A 23,604-nucleotide genomic window follows, 5' to 3' on the forward strand; every position below is an offset into this window, starting at 1 on the left:
TCACGCAATCGGCTCGGTTGATACAACGAGATAGAGCGTTGGTTCGCGCAGCGCTAATCACGACTCTATCTCTTTGTATTAAGCGTGCTGATTGCGTGACAATTCTTGTTCGATCGATCGTTGATTTAGAGAGTGACCCCCGGAACCAGATTGAAAAGCAAATGCCCCCGTGTGTGCATGTTGCTGAGCAGTGAAAAAATATAACGCAATTGATGCTTCATTCCCCAGTTCTCTAGCGCTATCTAGATCTAGGTTATTGTGATTACACTCAAACGGGGCTGTTTTTAACCCTTGCTGAAGAAAATAAGTCATTATATTTGTAAGTCTGGGTGTATACTGTCAGACGCACTGTAACTTCTAAACGACCGAATGCTCGAAGTAGGTACGTTGTATATGTCGCAGGCATCTGGTTTAATCTCCTTTTTGATTGAACCACTAGCGCGTTCAATTGTATGACTAGACCTGCGATATACATAAGACCTCTCTTTTTTCTAGGTGATGAGTAATGTGAGTCTGAATAGCGGGCAATGCGAACACTACTCTTGCTTGACAAAGTCTTAGAACGCTCGCTGGTGAACTAACCACGACTTATCACATTGCATTAAACGTATCGATTGTATGACTGTTCATTTCACCGGACAGTTGGGAGGAACTAGCTGAGATGAGGCCAGAGTGGCGTAACTCTGTCCACAAAGGCTTAGAAAATTTTGAAAAGTCTCAACTTCAAGACTTTGACGTGAAACGCCACTCTCGGAAGACATGCCCTAAGCCCCCTACAACTATACATACAACAGAATGGGACAGCTCTACTGTGCTCAGTGTGACAGGGTGTTCAAGACGAAGTTCGGACTTGCCAGCCACATAAGAGCACATAACAGAGTGTAGCAAGAGTCGCTGTTGTCGGATACAACGAAGAAGACATCATCATCAACATCATTTTACATAATCTAGAGTTGCCCTCCTGAAACTGTGTACGTGTAAATGAAGTTTATCTGTGTCCCGAGTAAGCAATGTGCGCGGTGTTTGACGCCGACATGCATATAATATGGGGGTAGTGGTAGCACTAGAGATTTTCATTAAAATTCTTTCACAGCCAGAGCTTTTATACAAAATACTGCAGCCTATTCTAATGTACCTTTAATGGGTAAATGGAGAGATGCATTACAAGAGATTTTGTCTTAATATCATTCCGAACTGATTAACCTTACTGGTCATCGGTTCTTCGGCATATTATAATAATATGGCAGTCATAAGCTTGCAGATTTAAGAACTATGTCGGCTACTTTCTATTACTTTACTTTCACCTTCAAATGACATGAATTCTGAAGTCGTTACCCTAAAATCCCTAAATTCCAAAATCACATCATCATTTTCCTAACTACCTATATGATGGCAAAGACAAGTCAAATCTACAGACAACACTCAGACCGATAAAACACAAATCAAACCACAACCTATTTATCAACTGATTGAACAACCAATCCCCGGATAAGCCAATAATGCCTAATTTTATTGCCCGAAATCGGCTAATTTCTCTCAATAATCCCTCTGTGATTCCCTTCTGTCGGTACTTGGTAGGGGGGCGCAGGGGGGGGGGGGGGGGTAAACACGCCAATCTACTGGAGTGTCGTTAAGGGAACACCGCCGCTACCGAGCTGATTAGATGTCGCGGAGGTATCGCACGCGTCTGTACATGAGGATCCTGAGAGCTCCTAGATACAAGAGGGTTACTCTATAAAGAAAGAAAGAAAAGAAAAGAAAGAAACATTTATTTGACACACTGAACAATAAAAAAATAAAAACCGGCCAAGTGCGAGTCGGGCTCGCGCACAAAGGGTTCCGTAGCAGCAAATATAATATTACAGTTAAATCAACCTATCTCAAAAACTATAAGAGATACTTTGATCAAACCAAAAATCGTTGAAAGAGTTAATTAGCATGCATCACCTCTATTTTTTTTAGAATTTTATACCCCGTAGTTATAAAAATAGAGGGGGGGGGACATACTTTTTACGACTTTGAGAGCTGATATCTCAAAAACCGTTCACTTTAAGAAAAATGTTTTTTAGAAAACTTTATATCATTTTAAAAGACCTTTCCATTGATACCCCACACGGGTATGTACATCGAAAAAAAAAATTTCATCCCTCAGTTACATGTATGGGGGGCCCCACCCCCAATTCTTTTTTTTACTATTTAGTGTCATATTTTTGTAGCGGTTCATACAACACATATTCCCATCAAATTTCATCATTGTAGTACTTATAGTTTCCGAGTAAATCGGCTGTGACAGACGGACAGACGGACAGACGGACAGACGGACATGACGAAACTATAAGGGTTCCGTTTTTGCCATTTTGGCTACGGAACCCTAAAAACAGAAACAAAAAGAAACAGAATACTACAAAAAATTTATATGAAAAAAAAACAGAAAATAATACAAACAAACACGGTTGCTGTCCAGAGCGTCAAAAAGGCACCAGCTCAGCGTGTGCTGTGCCCAGAGAGGCCACCCTGATTACACCGTACCGAGTAGAGTGGTGAGACACCGGCCGAGTGCTCGTTCAATTGATAGCCGTTCAATGGTCGAGGATAATTATGCCTAGGATACTGTCTCGCCAGTCTACTCGGTAGCAAAGGTAAAGTCGAACTTCCACTGACGGCTAAACTCAGTTCGTTCGCATAGTTGAGCCAGTTTTTCATATACAGGGTGTTGCAAAAAAAATTATTTTCCCATAGTAAAAAGTCACGTGACCAACAAAGTTTCTATGGAAAATGTTTTTTTTTTTCGCGAATTTTCAAATTCTGATTTTAGTTTCGGGCTTAGATATACCATGCTGCACATGAAGGTTTCGGCTTAGTATACCAATTTTGCAACACCCTGTATAGTGCATAGTTTGCGATCGAGCGAGATCTATCGTGCGATCGGCACGATTAATACATATTCGTTTTTGGTTATATAGAGTGACCCCCAGCTACGGCATTCTTGATCTCGCGTTACCTAGAGAATGATATGGCGCAGTTCTGATGTAGTCTTATGTAGTGTGACGGCGAGGCTCTGATGCTGCTTGCATTCATTTGTTTTTATTATTATGGGGTTCCGCTCATCTGGCATAATCTTTATTGACCAAAACTCATTTCGCATAACTCGTATGGTCTAAACTTTTTTGGCCGAACCATCACTTTGCCAAGACATATGTGGCATAAGGCTCGTTTCGTCTAAAACTCTTTAGGCACAATCTTTAAACACCTAAGTTTCGTTTGCTCAAATTTATGTTCGTCTATACCTATATATAATCTTGTTTCTCCTAATGTTATCTTAATAAATAATATATTAAGTATGTAGTAAATGTACAAATTGTGGTATTTTTCTCCTACATCCCGAAAATCACGATATTGTATGATCAAAAAATCGAAAGTTAACGACCAATATAATTATTACAAAACCCATGAGATCGAAACCTAAAAATAGGTGCGACGACGAGCAAAGCGAGGAGGAGCGTGTTAGGTGCACATGTTCATCAAAACCAAAGCGGAGCGCAGCGAAGCGGAGCGGAGCGTTTTCCAAACAGCGGAAACAATACCAGGCACCAGTTTGCGCTATGTAGGGAGACGCTCCGTCAAAGTTAAAGCCAAACGAATATTTTTACTTTGTATAAACCTATGCCATAGCATTATTAGGCTATTCAAGTTTTGGCCATACCATTATTAGGCTAAACAATGTTATGCGAAATAACTTTTTACTAAACGAGATTTATGCCATACCACAGAATAATAACTAGTATAGGCCATACGATTTTCGGCGTAACGAGACTTTGACCAAACGTTACTATGCAATACGAGATTAGGCAAAAAAATCTTATGCCAAAAAAGGTAGAACCATTATTATGATGACACGGTGTTGGTGACTCAGTGTTGATGTACTACAAATATATATATATATATTTTTTTAATATGTGGGGACATCTCACACACGGTCATCCGACCCCAAGCTAGGCAGAACCTGTGTTATGGGTGTCGGACAACTGATATATCTACACAAATACATAGATAGATACATACTAAATATAAATATCAACAACCAAGACCCGAGTACAAATATCTGTCTTTAAACAAATATTTGCCCCAGCCGGGAATCGAACCCGGGACCTTCGGCATAGCAGTCAGGGTCACTAACCACTACGCCATTCAGCCGTCAATATTGCTTGTGTGTACAATATTGCTTCTTTCTGATGTTGCATGGCGGAGTATGATTTTAAATCTACCTTAGACAAAGCTTGTCGCAAGCCAAATACGATAATAAATACTTTTAGGCTTTTTATGAACCTTTAGGTAAAACTGCAATCTTCATCCCTCTACAAAGATTGCCGATTATGAAATAACCATTAAAAATCCTCTATAGGTCTATAGGATACTCAGATGCAGACGATAGAGGGCCTCAAAACAATGCTTGACTTAAATAGATTTTTCTTTATGCCTTTAGTTATATACTAATAAATAAATACCTTCGAATAAAATCGTTCACGAATACCATACGTATGCGTTTCCTTTTTATGGAGGAAGTAAATAAATAAACTCAATATAACATAATCTCAACATTATGTACTTTCCTGAAAACAAATCAGTGTAAGTACCGTTCATTGTTCCAACTACACTATAAAAGGGTCGGCCAAAATCCAATTTCGCTCTTTACAATATCAAACATGATGGATCAATATAATTCAATCAGAGTTGAGCTATCTTGGCCTGCACGGAGGATGTCACCCAATATAAATATACGACTAGATACAATGATTACTGACTAGATATAATTTATATTATGATTGTTCTAAATCAAATGAGATTATTTAAATTAGATAGTGTTGTAATTAGAGAGAAGAAGAGTTAAGAGGAGACGTCTGTCATCATCATCATCAGCCGTCTCCGTCCACTGCTGGAGGCCAGTCCTCAGCAGGGCCAGAACAGTATGTCCTCAGCCACCTAACTAAGTCCAGAGCACTAAGACCACTTTCTAAGGTCGTAGGGAGGGTGTCCCACGCTACTCTTGCCTGTCTTGGTCTCGAATCGAGAACAACATTATTACGTAGTAGTATTAATATAAAAATATTTTTTAAATAAATCATATCCAAAAGGTGTCTCGAATCCCGTCACAGCACTCATATTTATAAAGAATTCACTAAAATTACTTATTTATACAGCTGAGGTCGCGAAAGGTGTAAAATAGAGAAAAGGTGCTTTTTCCTGTGAAAGTCAGCTAGTAATAAAAAACTTGGTAAATTGTTTGCCCCGCACGTATAGAATATAAAATAAGTCCGGCTTTTATTGTATAGACATTTTCTACAGATTTTCTCGTATGTGAGATAAATTATGAAAAACAACATTCGTCCGTAGCCTACTGTAACGTTTCGCCCTACCTCCTGCCTACTTAACTCCTACCTAATGGATTTACTAAGAAGATATTTGAAAACACCCAACAAAACTAACCTGAGTGAAATAAGAGTGAAACAAATACTGCTTTGAATTGGCCATGAAACATCCAGGGAACCCCTACGTTGTGATGTAACCCAATAAAGGAAAGATAGTGAATTAAATAAAACTATGACCTAGAACTGATTACATACTTCCTACCTGCCTATAATTATTGACCTATATACTACAACTTTAATGTATAACTTTTATTTGTACGATAAATACATATTTACAGGTAAGTACATAAAGATAATAATATAGATAATAATGTTTTTTGGTGTTGGTTAATAAGGGAAGCCCCTCCATACGCTTTGTAGGCCTTGATCACTACACCCGATTGAATCAATATATAAGACTCTAAAATAGATAAATAATAGCAAATATTCAATCGGAGCCCTCGTGGAACACAACCATTGACTTGGACATTCCTCCGACCAACTTATTAATCACTTCCCTTGCTCCTAACCTTATATATTTACATGTTTTATATTTATATCATGTAAATAAATCAACATGAATACATGTTGTCAAAGCTAAAGGGACAATCATATTTATAATCATAAATTAACTGAAACTAGAATAGTTCAATAATTTACAGTATAGTAACTTTATTAAATCATGAATTTCATAATAGATAAGTATTTGAAAATATAATAATATGACTCTAATTTTGTAGCCAAGTGGGAAGTGATTTAGGTATTATTTTAAAAGATTAAATATATAATATGAAATAGTGAATATTCTTTGATCTTATTGGAATATAGGATAATTGTTATGAAATAGTGAATATCATATAAACTTATTCAAATATATTATAAATAGTTGTAATAAATATATCCTAGCTAACTTTATTCCTACTATATCCGTGCTATCTTTATTTACATTAGAATTTATTGATTTAACAAGGAAACAAACACTTCTATGGGTAAGAATTTACATAACTTTCTGAAAATATGCAAATTGGACAGGAATCTGATCTACCTTCAAGCCATTTGTATTTATTGAGCAATATAGGACCAGAAATGATTTAGTTTAAGTATCTAGGACCCTTATTTGTGATATCTTGACACTTATTAGAGTAAATTTCTCCGTCAATCAATTCTTTCCCTGCGCTGTTACTTGTTTTTAAACTCAAAGTCAAATAATCTTCTCTGCCATATAGATACTACAATAAATCATCTTTGAAAAGTTTATTTAAGTATGTATACTATCTACTTTATTCTTTGAATAATTACTATAGCATAGATTCTATAGAAGTATTTATTTACCTAATGAAAAATCAATAATTTGAACAAAGAACCATAGAACAAATTTGAAGGTAGGTGTATATTTTTTATTTGATAAGAATTTATTATTTTTGAAGTGAGATCTATTGTCAGGTTTTAGTTATTTGATAATCATCATCATCATCATCACCAGCCCGCTTCTGCCTATTTGTATCTATCCAGAAGTCCCTATTCTAAACTAAAATAAGTTGAACCAAAGCTAAAATAAGGGAATGTGTAATGTGTAGGTTTTTCTCTAGCTAGCTAAATACTGAATGAGCGAGGTAGAAGACCTTTAGTGTACCTATCTAATCCCTATACCAGTGTGATGGAAATTGCAGCCGTGGGTTAGCGTCCTTCAAGAAATAAAGTGTAGGCATAACTTCTCAATCATATACGAGAGACAAAAAGTAAATACGAGTAGAAAGGTGACTTAGCTTCGCACACGGTGTTCCGCCTCGGCTCCACGCGCCTGGTCCTCAAGCTCCCACGGCACCGATCACTCCCTCCATCTGACCGTCTGCTCACCACGGCTGCTCACAAAAAAGTGAAAAGTGCCCACGCGCTGCTCGCTTACGTGGATATCATCCTCTACCCTCAACTCGCCGATATTAACATTAAGGCTCACCTACACTCAGAATAATTATCTTGATTATTCTGTGAATCGCAATCGGTACAACAAAGCTTGGCACGAAGTTAGCCGACACCCTGAATGATCTCAGACTAATTTTTCAAAAATCCCACGGGAAATCCCTTCCAAAGCGGAACAAATCCCACGGAACATCCAGTCATAGTTTAAATTCATTATTTGCGAAATAGTTAATGTTTCGGCATTGATGGAACATTACATTCAACCCCTTATATTTTTGTAGTATCGCAAGTATATTATAATTGAGATATGGAAAAAATATACACAATAATATACACCACCCTTTATTTTCGCAAATATCAAATTCATTGAATTTAAACAATGAAAAATTTGTAAAAGGAAATTCCGATAATCACCTCAATATGTGTGTGTTTGTGTGTGTGTAAAATGACTCAGATGATTAGCCAACAAGATCCCCAGAAATTATCAAAAATCATCGACCATCCCTATTATTATTTATTATTTACATAACTATTGATCGAATACTTAGTAGATTATTCATGCTCCAATAAACCGGGAACAAGGGGATACCCTGTCGATCAGAAGGATCCAATGCTAAATGAGAAACCACAGAACCTTAAATTTATTTTTAAGAATTTTGTAGCATCTTTAACACGCCCTCTTAGAGCACGAACTCTCCCACGCCCTATGTTTTCGACGATGCATCATCAATAGAAATTAATAAAGTTCAAGTCTCATTCTAACAATCCCCAGGGACAATGTCCACCAATCTCCGAGCTTGATGTAGAGTGTAGAAATATCAAGTATCATTTTACCAAAACCAGAAAGAGAATTACTATTGTGAACCATTATTGCATTCATGTTTACAACTGATTCACAACTTTTCAATCCCCCTCTAATCCAGCAAAATGACAAAATTTTGTGTTGAAAATAATATATATTTTTTCTTTAAGTGAGTAGATGTTGAGTATAGAATATTATGAAGATACTGTACATACAACAGTATAATTTGACTATGCTGTCCTAACCTAACACCAAAATCTTCATAAATATTCTCTTTTGTATAGTGTTGTGTCATTAAGGTGAAATCGGAATCTTTCCTTCAGTGCAGGAGAACAGCCATGATATTTTACTAAAGCCACTTTCACTTAACTATATGTTTGTAGGTATTATTTTTTTCAATACATAGGTTCTTAGATATTCAATTCACCACAACTCTCATCCTCTTTCTCTGATTCACGCCACTCTAATAAACATCAAGGCCTTCTTCCTCCCCACCGATTAAATCAATAAAATATCATGTATCTAATTATTAATTTTCTTTTATATCATTTACCTACCTAAATTGAAAAGAAAATACATCTAGTTTATTTACACTTCGATCAGAATGTGTTTTTGGTGTAAAGTGTATTTGTTTTCCGTCATGATCAACTTTTGTTATGTAGATATTTTTCTAAGCAAATTGTTTCAAAGTAATTGTTTTTTTTTTGTGTAAAGTGTAGTGTGTCGTGTGGAGTCTGTAAAAGGTACTTTGTAAAAACATCTATAGCCTGTATAGACGTCTCATGTGTTAATGCGTGCATAGCTAACTTCAATAATAATTCGACTAAAGCGTTTGTACCACGTTTGTGCCCGAGTAGAACCGCCTTTCTTCGCCAATTTACTACAAAAGCAAGACTAAGAGTGTATGGTGTGTAAATTACTTGAACCAATTTGCACACTACTAACTGACGGTCCGATACCCATATTGCAGGCTCTGCCTAATTTAGGGTCGGATGGTCGTGTGTGAGATATCCCCACATATTATTAAGTTAGTAGTTTTAAAATGAAGTTAACTATTTATTTATAAAAATCTTTTTTTTCTTTTAAGATTTTACTCAGTATTATTATTTTTAAATTTTTATTAAAATACTTATTACATAAGTAGCAAAAATTCTTGTATCTACATTAGTTGATCATTTGGAAAGTATTTGTGAAATAAAGGTAACTTTTGGAATAAATTTCTTTTTTTTAGCTAAATAAGTACCTATATAATAGGTAACTACTCAATCAAGTTTTACAGAAACAATATACCAAAGTTTCCCTTATAATTGTGTGTGTGTGTGTGTGTCTGAACGAAGTATGAATAAACCCTTCATTTCCCAGTTGTATTTGTCATGATTATAAATCGCACTCAATATCAAATAATTAAAACTTCATTCTTCATCATTCTTTAATCACCTATGTTAGACCCGGCCGGGTACCTTTAAAATTATTACCATTCAGACTTGAAAATGACCTTTAAAGTACTTTTCTTCCTTCCACATTCTTTGCTCTTTCAGTTTTTCGAAACATTATAATCACGACATAATCCCCGGGAAATGGCTATGTAAATACCCTACCCTTTTGTTTTCTCTATAAAAGAAAATTATATCAGATCAATTTTACCAAAATTGAAAGTTCCTACTCTCATGTAACAAACAAATCCACCCCAATATTCCATCAATACCAAAACATCAAAATACCGCCATCTAGTTTTTTTTTCTACAACCTAATAAACTATTTATTTTATCAAATATGTAGGTACCTAACTACTACTTCTACTTCAACTATTTCCCTACCCTCCGTAACTACCTAAGTCGAAAATAATGTTACTAGGTAACTAAAAATATTTCTGATATATTACAACTCTCCCTCACAACCCCTATTTGAAAAACACGGTCTCCACTTATCCTTTATTCCTATTCAGACTGTTTGTGTAAATGTGCCTTACCTGTGTAACTGTCAAATTTATTAAAAAACTAAACTGTCAATGTCAACCTGACATAACCTTATTCTGTTTTTTTTTCCGGCACTAAACAAAACAAAAACATGCGTCGTTGTGTTCAACAATATCGATTGCATGAAGAAATCTAAAGTTTACCCGATTAAACTTACAAAACTCTTAGATAATGAGTGAATCTAATAGGTAAGTGTCATTATTCTATCGAATACCCTGTATGCATACTATTAAACTAAGTCCTAATCCCCAAATTATCGTGATTCAAAATAAACAACCTCTGAATTGTTTGTTATTCATACATACAATAGCTCTGTTTTACGGATCTTGTGTTTATAATAGATCTATTGTTATAAAAATCTTACTCGGTTAAATATCTCCCATACAGTTTTGAATGAATACTGGCAAGACTAACCAACCTATTTTAACTTATTATCAACCCCTCACCTTTTAAATAAGTATCCTATGATTTACTCTTCAACTCCTACATTTACGTAATTTTATTTGTATTATGCCTATATAATTATTTGTTTTATTTCAGGACCAAACATAACAATGCAAAACCAACAACACTCCTTGTTTGGACTAAACCCCATGATAAACCACTGAACAAACCATCCACTGTGACAAAACATTCACAATGCCTCACTACTTATAGACCAAAGTAAATTTTCTGCGATAAGTAAGTACCTATTTCTTTTCTATGTGTTGTAATACTTAATTTTTTATTTATACTTCCTGTCCTCAGATTTTGTTAGACTACTATGAAAATCATAACCCTGTAGATCCAATATTGATTACCTATCATAAAACAATTCCCTAAATATATTATTCTATTAGTCTACTTAATTTATATTGAACTAAATAGCCTTTGCCTGAATTATGTAAATCCTCATAATACCCAGCTTTTTAAATTAAATTCTATTTTTCTTTTCAGGATATGACATACCTTTTAAATGCTGATGATGATGATGATGTTCTATATTTGACAGCCAAACTCTGAGACTATATACTATATAAGTTAACATCCTGACTCAGATGAAGAAGTGTATTGCAACTGCGCTCAAAATAGGAACAACTAAACTACCCACATAGTTCTTAACTTACAAAACAATATATTGATACTAAATGAGGTCCTAGCCTACTTCACCTGGTCTAACACTTTATCAACAACAGTAACTTGCTACACATTAATTGTTTTCAAAATTTTTTGTTATGTCGGACCGCTACCTTTTCATCGCAATTTTTTTTTTCAATTGAGATTATTGTTAAATTTTCTTTTCTTTATTGACTGTAACTCATACTTGTATTTGTTTAAGGAAATGTCCGATAACATCTGCTACTAATTGGCTCTCTGGAATTTGATAATTAGACATTTGGGCTTTTCCGGTTACTCTAAATTAGGATGATAGCATAGATAGTGTTACAGTTCTATCCCAACTCCTATGATCAATGTTGTATAATATATTATCTACTCTTTCAAACATTCGAGTATAGTAATTTTAGAGCCTAGATTTAAGCACCTAGTCGATGACAAGCAAAGATCCGATCCAGAAGCACAATCAACCACATCAACAAACCAAAGAACCCGCACAACAAAACTCATACAACCAATACCAAACTGAACCAACCCAGCCAAAAGGATAATTAATAATTATAGACTAGTTGCTATAAGTACTGATTCCCCCGCAACCAGGCCAGTCCAGCCCGGAACCAACTATACAAGCTCCGCCACGCAAACTCCTCGATCCACCGATGCAGCCGACCGCACCTCCAGACCAAAATCCCCACCCCTCATCTACCTGGGCCAGAATTTCTTTATCTATTCTAATCATTTCAGGTTGTTCATAAGGACTAAAATGCGCCGCGTTTTCGTTACATTTGTTTTTTTTTTTTTTTTTTTTTTAATATAATTTTTGATTTTAATAAATGTTTTACTGCTTTTACCTAAAATAAAACCATATCATTATTTTACCTACAACCCCTATTCACTTAAAATTCCCTAATCAGCTACATAATCAGAGAGACCGTTCATAGTGATTCAGAGCAACACTAATATGACGTACCTATAGATAAATCAGCCTTTATACAATTATGTTTTATGTTAATCTCTTTAAAGGTAAGTAACTTATTAAATTTCATAAATAATGTCCTGAATAAGAATCCATTATATTAAGTATACAACTCCTAATGATGATGATGATTATATTCTCTAACTCCACTACAAGCATTATGTTATACAACCCCTAATCTTTTGTAATTCTTTAACGAGCTACATAACATTACTACAACCCCTACTTATTAAGTAAACTTTAATAAATGGATTATTTCCATTATTCATTTCCTCATCCTAACTTTATCAACTATCTATCTATCTATCTTCATAAATGCTTCCGTAATTACAAAACCTAGCCTCTTGCGCTTCCTATTAAATTTCTTTCGTTTATAAGTTCGATCACTCCACGGCAACAAATTGTGATTATATCAAGGATATAATCACTTTCCTACCCCTAGTATGTAACAAATCATTACGAACAAAACGCAAGCGACTTATTATAACACAAACATATTGAAAGTATTAGTAAATTTAAAAATTATAACTTGCAGTGATTTTGTGCCGACATGAATGTAAAATAATGCACACGGCACACTGCCAAATATTATACTAGAATTTTAATTAGTCTGTGACGCAATAAAAGTTACTCTGTTAAAAAAATAACCTCTTGTCTTTTATTGTTTGTGGTACAATACTGCATAAAGTTTTTCCTTCCAACTAAAAAACAAACTTTTGAAACTTTCTTCAAGTTTCTTCTAGCCATAACATTAAAAGAAATGCCTTTATGTAAAAACCACCATAACAAGTAAATATTTACTTACTAATCGCAAAGGCAAACAACAAAACTTAATGTTTTTTCGAGACAAACGTAAGTTACCTATATACTATGCAAAAGAGTGTTCAATATTGTGATTTGTTTGTAAATAAGTACTATCCTAATCAAATTTACTTGTAAAATTTCAGATAAAAGAACAGAAAACTAGCTGCCTGATATCTAACATGAAGAGATGAAGCCAAATCTAATATCCTGGTCTCTCGGTACCAAATTGTAACGTTTCACCCTACCTCCTGCCTACTTAACTCCTACCTAATGGATTTACTAAGAAGATATTTGAAAACACCCAACAAAACTAACCTGAGTGAAATAAGAGTGAAACAAATACTGCTTTGAATTGGCCATGAAACATCCAGGGAACCCCTACGTTGTGATGTAACCCAATAAAGGAAAGATAGTGAATTAAATAAAACTATGACCTAGAACTGATTACATACTTCCTACCTGCCTATAATTATTGACCTATATACTACAACTTTAATGTATAACTTTTATTTGTACGATAAATACATATTTACAGGTAAGTACATAAAGATAATAATATAGATAATAATGTTTTTTGGTGTTGGTTAATAAGGGAAGCCCCTCCATACGCTTTGTAGGCCTTGATCACTACACCCGATTGAATCAATATATAAGACTCTAAAATAGATAAATAATAGCAAATATTCAATCGGAGCCCTCGTGGAACACAACCATTGACTTGGACATTCCTCCGACCAACTTATTAATCACTTCCCTTGCTCCTAACCTTATATATTTACATGTTTTATATTTATATCATGTAAATAAATCAACATGAATACATGTTGTCAAAGCTAAAGGGACAATCATATTTATAATCATAAATTAACTGAAACTAGAATAGTTCAATAATTTACAGTATAGTAACTTTATTAAATCATGAATTTCATAATAGATAAGTAGTTATTTGAAAATATAATAATATGACTCTAATTTTGTAGCCAAGTGGGAAGTGATTTAGGTATTATTTTAAAAGATTAAATATATAATATGAAATAGTGAATATTCTTTGATCTTATTGGAATATAGGATAATTGTTATGAAATAGTGAATATCATATAAACTTATTCAAATATATTATAAATAGTTGTAATAAATATATCCTAGCTAACTTTATTCCTACTATATCCGTGCTATCTTTATTTACATTAGAATTTATTGATTTAACAAGGAAACAAACACTTCTATGGGTAAGAATTTACATAACTTTCTGAAAATATGCAAATTGGACAGGAATCTGATCTACCTTCAAGCCATTTGTATTTATTGAGCAATATAGGACCAGAAATGATTTAGTTTAAGTATCTAGGACCCTTATTTGTGATATCTTGACACTTATTAGAGTAAATTTCTCCGTCAATCAATTCTTTCCCTGCGCTGTTACTTGTTTTTAAACTCAAAGTCAAATAATCTTCTCTGCCATATAGATACTACAATAAATCATCTTTGAAAAGTTTATTTAAGTATGTATACTATCTACTTTATTCTTTGAATAATTACTATAGCATAGATTCTATAGAAGTATTTATTTACCTAATGAAAAATCAATAATTTGAACAAAGAACCATAGAACAAATTTGAAGGTAGGTGTATATTTTTTATTTGATAAGAATTTATTATTTTTGAAGTGAGATCTATTGTCAGGTTTTAGTTATTTGATAATCATCATCATCATCATCACCAGCCCGCTTCTGCCTATTTGTATCTATCCAGAAGTCCCTATTCTAAACTAAAATAAGTTGACCCAAGCTAAAATAAGGGAATGTGTAATGTGTAGGTTTTTCTCTAGCTAGCTAAATACTGAATGAGCGAGGTAGAAGACCTTTAGTGTACCTATCTAATCCCTATACCAGTGTGATGGAAATTGCAGCCGTGGGTTAGCGTCCTTCAAGAAATAAAGTGTAGGCATAACTTCTCAATCATATACGAGAGACAAAAAGTAAATACGAGTAGAAAGGTGACTTAGCTTCGCACACGGTGTTCCGCCTCGGCTCCACGCGCCTGGTCCTCAAGCTCCCACGGCACCGATCACTCCCTCCATCTGACCGTCTGCTCACCACGGCTGCTCACAAAAAAGTGAAAAGTGCCCAAGCGCTGCTCGCTTACGTGGATATCATCCTCTACCCTCAACTCGCCGATATTAACATTAAGGCTCACCTACACTCAGAATAATTATCTTGATTATTCTGTGAATCGCAATCGGTACAACAAAGCTTGGCACGAAGTTAGCCGACACCCTGAATGATCTCAGACTAATTTTTCAAAAATCCCACGGGAAATCCCTTCCAAAGCGGAACAAATCCCACGGAACATCCAGTCATAGTTTAAATTCATTATTTGCGAAATAGTTAATGTTTCGGCATTGATGGAACATTACACTACCTAATGCAAAGCCTGCGGTTTCAGAAAATGAACTTTTTTTTTCGTTTGTGTAGGCATTTTTGGTTAACTGGCTACTTAGGTATATGGAAATTCACCATCTATACTTAATTATTAACCAGTTGAATAAATAGAACTGCTGTACCCACTGTATGTATAATGTTATACATATATTACTTGAACAATTAAACGCACTACTGCTTAGCTTCGTTATCTCACACTCAACAGTTCTTTAACATAGTCCCTACATATATGTATAGGTGTGGGTGGTTACAGGCTACATACAGGGTGAGTCTTTCATAGGGGCGTATCCGGAAGTATGTTTCAGAGCTCTTCATACTGAACAACTTTTGTTTCATAGCATACTGAAATAAGATTGGGTTTGGGTTATGGAGTATAAACACTATTGCCGTGAACTAACACTCTTGTGAAGTGCACTGCAGCACCCACTATGTTAGCTCATGTGTAAGCATGTACGAGTATAATGTGAATATTAAAAATATTCACTAGGCTACGTTGGCAAATGATAATTTCACTCGTTTGCATTCATATCAGTATTCGATATACATTATGCAAGTGCACCTTTTGATGCTGAACGACGAGACCGATTACAAAATGGTACCTACTCTTGACGCTCAATACTATTAATTGCCGCTATACAAAATTTGATCAAATTAAGTATCATCCTAATCCTAACTAATATTATAAATGCGAAAGTAACTGTGTCTGTCTGTCTGTTACTCTTTCACGGAAAAACTACTGAACGTATTTGAATGAAATTTGTCTAGACCTGAGAAAGAACCACTTTTTATCCTGGAATTCCCACGGGAAGACTTTTTAAGGCGAAGCGAAGCTCGCGGGGACAGCTTGTATATTATATTGTAATCACCATTGTCTAATTATTTATTTTCAATATATGTTTTCGCGTAATATCGATTTCTCAATTACCCCTACGACATCTATACATCGTCCTGAACCCACACCCAACTCTAAACTGTCACCAACAAACCCTTTTAAATGACAACATCAGGAAAATCAGCAGGAAATCTGATTACGTAACCTCAGCGTGTATCGATTGTCCCGCCGCAGTGTTGCGGGCACGAAGTTTGTTAGCAATCCTATTAGTGTACATTAACTACATATGATGGTAATTTACCCCTTTGGGTGTTTAAACATGTTCTCAGAATGTGGCGCAGCGGGCATGCCATTCATATTCATAGATATACGGGTAAATATTGGGAAAGCCGATATACATCGACTAAACACACATTTTGAATCAGAATTAAAAAACTGTGAAGCGCAAAATTTAGGGTATTGAAAATGTAACAAGCGTACACGTAATGTAACAAAGATACTCCCCTATACAGGGTGTTGCCAACTAAGCCAACAGTGGTATACTGTCATAGTTTTTTTTTGGTTTAGATTGACCCCGTGACTAACCCCATTTTGGCTTTTACTTTTGCAACACCCTGTATTATAAGTAGTCTGACCAATATAATTTAGGTGAAGTTATAGGCGAGTAGTATTTAGTTATCTTTAATTAATACAGCACATAGTTATAATAGTGTTTTTTACCCCTGACGTGGACAGAAACAAACAAAGCTAGAAATTAAATTTCCCGTAAGATTTTTCTGTCTTCGCAGACAATTCAAACAATGGATGCAGGCTGTTTTGTTCGAAAGTCATTATTTGAGTAGACTGAAGACTGTTCTGAAATAAAGGCATAAATATTCAGCTATAGTTAGTTTCAGTTGAGACACAACAACAATTACTGTGTAGAGAAGAAACGACTATTCGATCGGAAGAATTAGAATAGAATATTATTTGTATCACTTTATTTGTACACCCAAAAAGAATTAGGTAGAATGCGATAGGAAACAATCCTATGCAATTATTTCCAACTATCTACATAATAAAGCCCAATAATACCCAACATCATTTGCAATTATACGTATGACGGAATATATAGGGGTTCCCTTTTGTAGTGTTTAGGTACAGATCACAAAGACCAACATACCCCGACTAAATACAAATTAAACGCTTCAAAACAAGTTAGATGTAAGAGTTTGTGAATTTCAAGAACTAACTTCAGGCTCTCTCGCAGCCCACTGGCTCTGAAAGAAGGTTGAATACTGTGTAATTTACACTCTTTTCAATGTAAATTAGCTGTGCCCAGTTGTGTGTCGGTCCCCGCATAGACCTCTGAATAACTGGACCGTGCGTAATATGTGCAGCGTACAGTAAACAAAAGAGATAAGTGTCCACCCGCAGCGCTCACAGTTTCATTAAAATCTATTGACGAATGATAGAATGATTAAAATTACTGATTTAATGGAGTCATAGTAGAAAAGGTCATTTTATACATTTCAAAACTTATCATCTAATAATATAATCAAGTGATACTAGCTCACATAATATATTTATTGTCAACACTTCATGTAACCTGACTGGACTAAAAAACATATTTCCTCCTATACGAGTAGTACAGGCTAGACCTAGTTTAGGTGGAATAAAAATTGTATCCAACATATTCTAACTATTACACGTACCTACTTTACTTAAGTTAAGTCTTAAATTGTGTACTTATCAGCGTTTAATATAAAATTGTTAGTAAGTAGGTACCTGCCTATAGATTTCTAATTGTTTTAAATTATGTTAATAACGCAGTATAAGGTAAATGTAAACTAACATAATTATGTGTAATATGTGTTGCATGTGTTTTTTAAATAAATAAATTTTGAATTTTGAATTTTGAATTTGAATACAAGTACATGATTTCACTATAAAAAAATATCAAGAATGTTGCCATATAATTATGTAGAATCGCCCGCATCTAATAAAATTTGACCTTACATAAATATCTTCCTTGTCTAGGCCTATTATCCATCTTGAGATCTCGGCATTTGTAAGATATTACTGCAAGGAGAGCCCCGGGGGCCCTATATCACCCTGGGGGGTCATTCTATATAACGAAAAACTAAGTTTCGGAGCGAAAAATGCTCGAGCTACGACTCTATCTCGTTGTATTAAACGTGCCGATTGCACGAAAGCTCTTGTTTGTCGTTTTTTGTTATGTAGAGTAACCCTCCTGACTGCTCGACCCAACGATCGCCTTATTACTTTAACAAATGTCTGCTGAAGTCAGTATTATTGGCTCAGAATCGAGCATTTTTTGGGTACTGCCTAGAAGAAAACCGATAACGTAAATTAATATTGGTCACTTGTTGCTTATAATTTAAAGTATATTTTTTTACTAATATCTCTTGCGCCCTATCATAAAACGGGTAGACGGTCGGGTAGACGGTCGAATGGCGTAGTGGTTAGTGGCCCTGACTGCTATGCCGAAGGTCCCGGGTTCGATTCCCGGCTGGGGCAGATATTTGTTTAAAGACAGATATTTGTACTCGGGTCTTGGGTGTTGATATTTATAATTAATATCTATCTATCTATGTATTTGTGTAAATATATCAGCTGTCCGATACCCATAACACAGGCTCTGCCTAGCTTGGGGTCGGATGACCGTGTGTGAGATGTCCCCACATATTATTATTATTATTAAAGGAAGACTTAAGATAGTTCTTAGTTTAAACCCGACTTTAGATTACTAATTTGTAGGTAGGCAGGTAATCTCTGGATTGTAACTGCGTCTAAAACAGCTACTTTTAACTTTTAAAGGCAAAGCGAAGCTTGCGGGATATTGCGAGTTTAAGCATAGATTTAAAAAATGCTGGTTTTTTGAAAAATATTGTACGCAGCGTCATTCTGAAGATACTTTTTACAATTTTCAAATTTTCGTTAATTTATTTAATTCCTGGTAAATTGCACGGTGATTAATTAACATCTAGGCACTTTGTAAACTTGTTATTTATCTTGTAACCTGATTTATTATTATGACCTATGTACAACCAAGATGGTAAAGTATACTGAAAATATTATTGCAAGACGCCCACTCTCTGAAAGATAGAGTTGTAGAAGGGTTATCTAAACAATGTACATTTCCAGCAAATTAATATACCTACCTATATAGCAGAGATTTCAGGGAATTACTAAACTTTCAATCCAATCAACCAAACAATTAGCGTAAAAAACTGCTTCAGTCGTAACTTTCATTACAGGCACTGAGATTAAAAAGATTAAGTACAAAGCCTAAAAATAATCTTCCATTCTAAAGTTTGTAATATCTACGCAACTCAAATACAGGGTGTTGCAAAAAGGGTATACTAAGCCGAAACCTACATGTGCAGCATGGTATATCTAAGCCCAAAACTTAAATCAGAATTTCAAAATTTGCGAAAAAAAATATCATTTTCCATAGAAACTTTGTTGGTCACGTGACTTTTTTACTATGGAGAATACCCATTTTGCAACACACTGTATATGGAAACGTTCACTCATAAAATTCCACTCTATACTTACGTATAACTTGTGTGACAACATGTGGTTCCTGACCCGGCAACCGAATCGCCGAATAGCTTCGTCCAAACTTTGCCAATACTTAGCCGTTCGTAATTCCGATACAAATTATAGCGTGTAACTTTAGTTATTACCCGACATACGAAGTCAGGCCCAGGAGGTCACTCTATACGGACGAAAAACGAACGAACGAGAGCTGTCGTGCAATGGGCGCGTTTAATACGGGACAGAGGCGTGTTTAGGCCTGGGTCTCCTATTTACGCCCCAGGTCGCGTCCAGCGTCACGCCGTAGGCCGCGTCACAATGCTCACTATAGAAATGTACTGATGCGGTCTCCCTCACACGCCGACGTTGGCGCGTAGACGTAGTGAGCATCGTGACGCGGCCTACGGCGTGACGCTGGACGCGACCTTCGGCCTAAATAGGAGACCCGGGCCTTAGTTTTTCTGAAGCTTCAGAGCTGCAGAGCGATCTATGGCTCTATGTCGTTGTATTAATCGTGACATTTTGCATGAAAGCTCTCGTTTGTTCGTTTTTCGTCAGTATAGAGTAACCCGCCAGACTTGTTGATCCACACGGGATGAGTTGAGACGAGATATGGGAATACACGCGGCGGTTACATACTTACGTAATTGCTTAAAAATAAGTGTAATACGTAAGTTAGCATATATCCATAGCTTTTACAGATTTTTGTACTAAAATAGAGGTAAAGTATAATTTTTTTTTATTGGAACATGAAGCTTTATTTACTTCGTTTTTTTTTGTTAGTCGCGTAGAACTTACATTCGTTTTGGAAAAGCGATGATAAAAGTTTGAAATTAGTTAGATTTCATGGAGTTTAAAGTACTTACCTACATGATTCGCTACACATCTCATAAGTTTATTGTCTAACTGAAGCTGTAAAGATACAACCAAAGAAATTATTCACATTATGAGTATAATCTACAATACTAATAAGGAAGTGGATTTAGGATAACATTGTTTTCGTTTAGAAGCCATAAGTTGAAAAGCGAGATTTGTCACTAGGGTTGTTAAGTTTACTCTGTGGTCCAAAATTTTAGTTACATAAGAGGTAGTATACTTACAACATATTTGAAATATCAAACATTAGTTATATATCTATATTTCCAAATCGATCATAAAGAAAAATAACAATACCTTTCTTCAAATAAAGAACCTTCAGAATGTTTGAAAGTTATTTTAACTACTGATACCTAACAAAAAAGTTTCGTTATCAAGCAGTAAGTTATACCATAATATATATAAACCTGGGTACTTTATGGCAATGGCAATAGGCCCGCCCCCTATTACGAGTACATTGGGACTAACATAACACTCTGGCGGAAAGTGGGTGCAGCAATGCATTTCTGCCTACCTCGCAAGGGAGTACATTAGTACAAGGCGTGAGTGTGTGTGTTTTTTAGCTTCAACTTAACTATTTTTTGTAAGGGAGTAAAAAATTAAATTAAATACGATTGGCAACCCTAGGTATCACTCCCCACATACAGAGTCGCTATAACTCTTTGTTTTGTTTGTATTTGTTATCACATCCGGGAAAATCTGTTTGTAATGTTGATACCCTAACTGAAATAAAGATGCTTATGTTTACAGCTCATTACACTGATCATTTTTACTTGTACCTCCTGTAGGTTGGCTGGTAGAAAATGCTTTTAGCATTAAGTCCACCTTTTGTACACTTATTTCTCATATTTGTGCAATAAAGTATTAAATAAATAAATAATAGTAACCAGATGCAGAATTACCAGGTTGAATACCGTCAAATCAGACACAACACAATACAAATCTATTGTTTTTGAAGCGATACCAATAAAATAATAATAATATCGCGACTACAGGACGCAGAAGGTAAAAGTCTGTTTTTTTTGTCTCAGATACTAAATTGACAGATTCTGAACGGTTCATCAACAGTCATCAACATCAGATACGTCACTTACTGCCAGTTTCAATAACTCTATCTATCGATAACTGGTAGTTACTTCCATACTATTTTGACATATGAAAAGTTACAATCTGTCAAAATCGTATGAAAGTATAGATAGAGTTATTGAAACTGGCAGTTAATCGCGGGACAATCGACTGTTGATGAACCATTCAGAGTCCGAGATTAAAAAACAGACTTTAGTACCAAACACTCACAAACACTTTGAAATAACACCGGATACATAGTAAGATGTACTTTAACATGTTTCCGGTGTAAGTAAAACAAATGCGTGCTAAACTACGCGAGGCTGTGCGTGATCATTGAGAGAGAAGCCTCTTGTTGTCCTTGAAATGTGAGAGGGTATAAATATACAAGCTGTGGCGGAGGTTAGTCGAGCCAAGGCCTACGCAGGGGTAGAGGCTTGACTAGAGTAGGGCAGTGATATCATTGCCTGTAGTTATCATTCGTCTATGCTTGGACGACAGAGTCAACGTATCAAATACAGCGCTCGCGTGGCGTGGCGTGGCGTGGCTCTAAATTTAATAATGAGCTATCAACTGCAGTGTCTATTAATTGTATCCTTAGCCTAACGGTCTTATTCATAAAAAGTTACGGGAGACCTATAGGCCTGCTATAAGCAAATGTCAAAAAAACTTTATTCATAAACGATCAATAGCGCTAAAGAACTCTCCAACTGATTCGTAAAACCTTTATATGTTAAAGTTGGCTGGACCCTACTATACACCTTCCGTAAACCTTTATTGTACAAAAACATGGCGGACGGTCAACAGCTGTTCTATTTTATTGACAATTCATAATTTTGAGGTTATATAGGAATTCAAAATTGTGCCTTGCATTGTTTGTTGTTAAGTTAATATTTTGCTGAAAATAAGTTGCTATGGAAGCCGTGCAAGCAATAGCTGCTATTGATACGTTAAGAATATACCAACCCACAAATAAATAAATAACACCCCACTTCTACCACTGATCTGTTATTTTGAATTAGTTCGGTTACAAAATTAAATATTTAAATATTTACAAATGACGACCGAATGGCGTAGTGGTTAGTGACCCTGACTACTGAGCCGATGGTCCCGGGTTCTATTCCCGGCTGGGGCAGATATTTGTTTAAACACAGATATTTGTTCTCGGGTCTTGGATGTGCCCGTAAATGGCAATAGGCCCGCCCCCTATTACATTGGGACTAACATAACACTCTGGCGAAAAGTGGGTGCAGCAATGCACCTCTGCATACCCCGCAAGGGAGTACATTAGTACAAGGCGTGAGTGCGTGTTTTTTTTATTTTTATTTACTAATAGTTAAATAAAATATTTACAAGATTTCTTACTTTCATCATCATCATCAGGTCCTGGGATCCCTAATCAGGGACATAGGGCTCGAAGTGTAGATTTCCACTCTGACCGGTCCTGTGCCACGCCTTCGACTTCGTGCCAGCTCATGCCGAGGGCGGCTGCCTCCTGCACGGCAGTGCGACGCCACGTGGTTTTTGGCCGTCCCCGCTTTCGCTTGCCAGATGCAGCCCACTTTGTCAGGGCGATTTTGGGTGGGTGGTCTACGGATCTCCGCAGCGTATGGCCAATCCAGCTCCACTTCTTACCTTAGTCATTGGTTAAATTGGTTACATAGGTTGTAATTAGGTTGAACTTAAAACAGTAAGCAAAATGCGGTATATCGTTAATCTAAGATTGTATCGTATTCACCAAAAAAAGAGCTATACTGCAGTGTCTGTGGTACTCACGTTGTTGCTGGCATCGCCGCCTCAGTGGCGCCGCGGGCCACACAATAGTTTTACATAATGAAACGTATGCTTTGCTCTTTTACAAGAATTTCA

General features: G+C 35.7%; 1 long non-coding RNA gene across 1 annotated transcript; it reads left to right on the forward strand.

Moving 5' to 3' along the window:
• The first annotated feature begins 9,890 nt into the window (after positions 1–9,890).
• On the forward strand, positions 9,891–11,200 carry LOC119693543. Its single transcript, XR_007266480.1, has 3 exons — positions 9,891–10,291; positions 10,644–10,784; positions 11,040–11,200. It is a non-coding gene; the product is annotated as an uncharacterized LOC119693543 (long non-coding RNA).
• The last annotated feature ends 12,404 nt before the right edge of the window (positions 11,201–23,604 follow it).

This window comes from Plutella xylostella, chromosome 7, assembly GCF_932276165.1.
Source record: "Plutella xylostella chromosome 7, ilPluXylo3.1, whole genome shotgun sequence".
NCBI lineage: Eukaryota > Metazoa > Arthropoda > Insecta > Lepidoptera > Plutellidae > Plutella > Plutella xylostella.